Raw genomic sequence first — 5170 nt, forward strand, 5'->3', positions numbered from 1 at the left:
GATAGACCCAGTTGTACCCATCCTAAAAAATAGACAGACTCAGCCGCACCCATTAGTCAGACCCAGCTATAACCATCAAGCCTCATCCCTGAGCACCATCACAAGCCTCATCCCTAAGAACCATCCTAAGCCTCATCCCAGAGCACCATCACAAGCCTTATCCCTGGGCACCATTATAAGCCTCATCCCTAAGCACCATCATAAGCCTTATCCCTGAGCACCATCCTAAACCTCATCCCCGAGCATCATCATAAGCCTCATCCTTAAGCACCATCACAAGCCTTATCCTTGAGCACCATCCTAAGCCTCATCGCTAGCCTCATCCTTGAGTACCATCACAAACCTCATCCCTGATCTCCCTTTCCCAAAAATACCAAAAGGCTCATATATTAACCTAAGCATTTATCATATCCAGCCTGACCTGAAGCAAAACTAGACCTTGCACCCAAAATCTAGAAAATAGGCACTCCCATACAACCTATTCATAGATCAGATAGAATTAGTTGTACCCTCCTTAAACACCTCAACCTTTTCCAAAAGGCCCGTAAATCGAGTCAAGAACCTAAACCAGTTCAGAAATGATTATCGCATTCATAATTGCATGACATAAATCAGGCATATGCATATTTTTTATTAACCATGGCTTTCAGGTCAATAAAGATTAGAATAGACAAGAAGAAATGTAAAATTTTCAGATTAGGGTAATTAGTGTCAAAATAAGAATAAGATAGGCAACCAACGCAAGCAATTCGAATAGAAGATCGATGCAAACAACCAAAACAGACAATTAGTGTAAGGAACCAAAATAGCCAATCAGTGCAACCATCCAGAACAGGCACTCAGAGCAGCCAGTCCAAACAGGCAGTCAGTACAAGTAACCAAAATAGGCAGTCAGTGCAAGAAATCTAAAAGGGCAACAAGTGCAACTATTCAAAACAGGCAGTCACTACAACCCATCCGGAATAAGCAATCAGTACAACCAATCCAAATAGGCAATCAATGCAGCCAGTCCAAACAGGCAGTTAGTGCAAACAATTGAAATAGGCAGTCAGTGCAAGAAACCTGAATAGGCAATTAGTGTAACTATCCAGAACAGGCAGTCAGTGCAACCCATCTACCATAAGTAGTCAGTGCAACCAATTCGAACAGGCAGCCAGTGCAAGATTTAGAAACAGGCAATCAATCCAGGCATCCAGAATAGGCAACCATTGTAAACTATCAAGAACAGGCAGATAGTGCAACCAACAAGAACAGTGCAACCGATCAGAATGTGCAATAAGTGCCACTAGTTTAATTAGGCATCTAGTGCAACCAATTAGGCAATTAGGCCATCAGTAAAGCCAGTCAAAACAGACAATCTGTGCCACTAGTCCAATCAGGCAAACAGTGCAATCAATCACGCAATCAGTGCAACCAAACCATCAGCAGGGTGTTCAAACCATCAATAGTGTGATCAGACCAACTACCGGGGTGGTCAGACCAAGAACAGGGTTTTCGGGCCAATAACCAAGGTATTAAGGCCATCAGCAAGGTATCCAGACAAACTATGAGGGTATTCAGACCATCGATAAGGTATTCAGACCAACTAACAAGGTATTCAAACCATCAACAGGGTTTTCAAACCAAGTGCTAGGGTATTCAGACCAACTAATGGGGTATCCAGATCGTCAACATGGTATTCAGACCATCAATAGGGTTTTCAGACCAACTAGAGAGTATTCAAACTAAAGAGAGGGTGTTCAACCAACTATAGGTTATTCAGACTAAAAATACAATTTTCAAACCATCTATAAGGTTTTTAGACCAACCAGAGAGTTTTCAGATTAAAACCGAGGTGTTCAGACAAACTACAGAGTATTTAGACTAAAAATAAGGTGTTCAGGCCAACTACTAGGGTATTTAAACCCTCAATAGGGTGACTTAGACCAACTAGTAGGGTGTGCAAACCATCAACAGGGTGATTAGACCAACTATCAGTCTGTTCAAACTAAGAACAGGGTTTCCAAGCCAACAAACAGGGTATTCAAACAATCAATAGGGTATTCAAACCATCAATAGGGTATTTAGACCAACTACCAGGGTATTTAGACCATCAATAGGGTTTCCAGACCAAGTGCCATGGTATCTAGACCATCAGTAGGGTATTCAGACCAACTACCAGAGTTTCCAGACAGTCAATAGGGTATTCAGACCATCAATAGGTTTTTGAGATCAATTATAGTATTTTCAGACCAACTAGAGAGTATTCAGACTAAAAACAGGGTTTTCAGACCATTAACAGGGTGTTCAGGCCAAGTACCAGTGTCATACCTTACTCTACTGTAAGACATGTCATGTCACCTGTAATATGCTTATTAAGCACTTACTTTGCATAAGAACTCAATAAACATACTACAAGGGACTTAAATAAAATAATTTCAAAACATACTTATATAATTAAGCATTTTCATTCATCGCAAATGGATCCATAACCTATAAGCCAAAATTGAAATGCAGTTACATATTGGATCGATTTGACTTTCACATATATATAATAATAATAATAATAATAATAAGAGTACGTTACTTTAAATAATAATTAAAGCATATGCATTGATATATATATATATATATATATATATATATATAGTTTGTACTATATACTAGCATTGAGAGCTTACATAAACTTTAATTACATGTCTGCTCATATACATATGACTGTTTTGTCAATATTCTATGCATCATACAAGATCCCAAAGGAACTATATACAATAACTACAGTAGTGGCTCTTATATTTACAATGATAAAAGAGGAATCCTGCAATTAGCATGACTCACTCTCCTGCTTTCTCCTTTCCTTTCCCTGCGATATTACCGAAAACACTATTGCTAAGCAAATTGCTTAGTGGTGCATATATATAAAATCAAGTGTAAATTCACATTTTTCCAAGGATAACCATGACTTTCTTTCTTAAAAATGAATCTTTCTTTCAATTGATCATAGAATTTAGTAAGTAATTATATCAATAATAGTGATAGAAATTATTTGCTCAAAATCAATAACTATCTGTGTGTTAACATGGTTACACAACATCATAATAATATGAAAAGCATCAATTCAAGAAGCTTAACAATATCCAATTTGGTCTTGATAGCTTAAATAGACTCAATCGGAAGGGCCATCAGTGTCCTATGAGCTTAATAAGACAAAGCTATCTCAACCTCAATCTGTGATTTTTATCTCAATAGAAGAGGGACAATCTCAACCTCATTTAAGAAGGAACAAGATCATTTGTTTGTCATTCGTTTCCATATCAATCACAATATCAACTTCAACAAATGAAGTGATATAGGCAGGGCAACAACCATGTCTATTAGCTGCTGTGAGACTATAAATCCTTTCATATATTAAACATAATTGAAAACACATTGGGCAATAATCCATTTCCACAAACACTACTAAAAACATTCATTCACGACAGCGCCTCATACAACACATAACAATTGGCCAACATCCTCCTTTCTCATATAAACAACTTTCAATTAACTTTTAAAAATCATTGAAAATCATAAGGTATCAAATCATGCTTCTTTCCATTCGAATCCATAAAAATTTTATTTTAATATTTCCCTTTTGATTATAAATCACTTTATGAAATTAAATGTGAAATCAAATACATTTTGACTTTAAACAAGTAAGAAAAGAGTATTGCACTGACCTGAATTGGAATGCTCCCCTGGCCTTTCTCCTCTACATATTAGCTTATCTGCCAATTCTTTCCTCTCAAAAACTGTAGCATGAATTAATATTCATATTAACTCCATACTACACGTTAGACATACACACACTATCATAGGGATGCAAATTTAGGCATTAGAATGTAGTATTCATGCGTTTCCTTTAATTTCAATATGAATAGGTACCATTTGTCCTTAATTTAGGCATAAAATACTTCATTTCTAATACTTAATCTCATCCTACAATCATAGTATTAAGAACTAAAATAATGGGACTTAAAACATATTAAAAGTATGCTAAACTCTTTACAAACTAGTGGAATACAAGGTTTCCATCATATGAGTAGCCTGCCTTCCTTTGGCTATATCTCTAGTTCCTTGAATCCATTTGTCTTGAAATTTTAAAAAGTCTTCCTCACATCTCTGGCTACTCCCATATAAAATTTCATGAATTTTGGAGCTCATTTGCATGGCCAAACAACTTAGTGATAGTACCTGAATCTTAGTCAGGTTTTTCCAGTGAGCATCCTGCATAAACCTAGCTATACCTTTATTTCCATTTGTCCATTGCACTTTTGGTTTTTATAATTTTTGGATTTCATTTACATATTTAACCTCATTTGAGAAAGAACAATATCATTTGTTTGTCATTCATTGCCATATCAATCAAAATATCAACTTTAACAAATGAAGTGATATAGGCAAGACAATAACCATGTCTATCAGCTGTTGTGAGACTATAAATCATTTCATATATTAAACATAATTAAAAACACATTGGGCAACAATCCATTTCCACAAACACTACTAAAAAAATTCATTCACGGCCGCCCCTTATACAACACATAACAATTGGCCAACATCCTCCTTTCTCATATAAACAACTTTCAATTTAACTTTTAAAAATCATTAAAAATCATAAGGTATCAAATATGCTTCTTTCCTTTTAAATCCATAAAACTTTTATTTCAATATTTCCCTTTTGATCATAAGTCACTTTATGAAATTAAATGTGAAATCAAATACATTTTGACTTTAAATAAGTAAGAAAGGAGTTTTGCATTGACCTGAATTGGAATGCTCCCTTAGCCTTTCTCCCTTACTTATTGGCTTATCTCCCAATTCTTTCCTCTCAAAAACTGTAGCATGAAATTAATATTCATATTAATTCCACACTACACATTAGACATACACATACTACCATAGGGATGCAAATTTAAGCATTAGAATGTGGTATTCATGCATTTCCTTTAATTTCACTATGAATGAATAAGACCATTTATCCTTAATTTAGGCATGAAATACTTCATTTCTAATGCTTAATCTCATCCTAGAATCACAAAATTAAGAACTAAAATAATGGGACTTAATAACATATTAAAGGTATACTAAACTTTTTACAAACTAGTGAAATACAAGATTTCGATCATATGAGTAGCCTGCATGCCTTTGG

The sequence above is a fragment of the Jatropha curcas genome, chromosome 11, assembly GCF_041381405.1.
Source record: "Jatropha curcas cultivar XTBG-Jc1 chromosome 11, XTBG_Jcur_1.0, whole genome shotgun sequence".
NCBI classification, from domain to species: Eukaryota; Viridiplantae; Streptophyta; class Magnoliopsida; order Malpighiales; family Euphorbiaceae; genus Jatropha; species Jatropha curcas.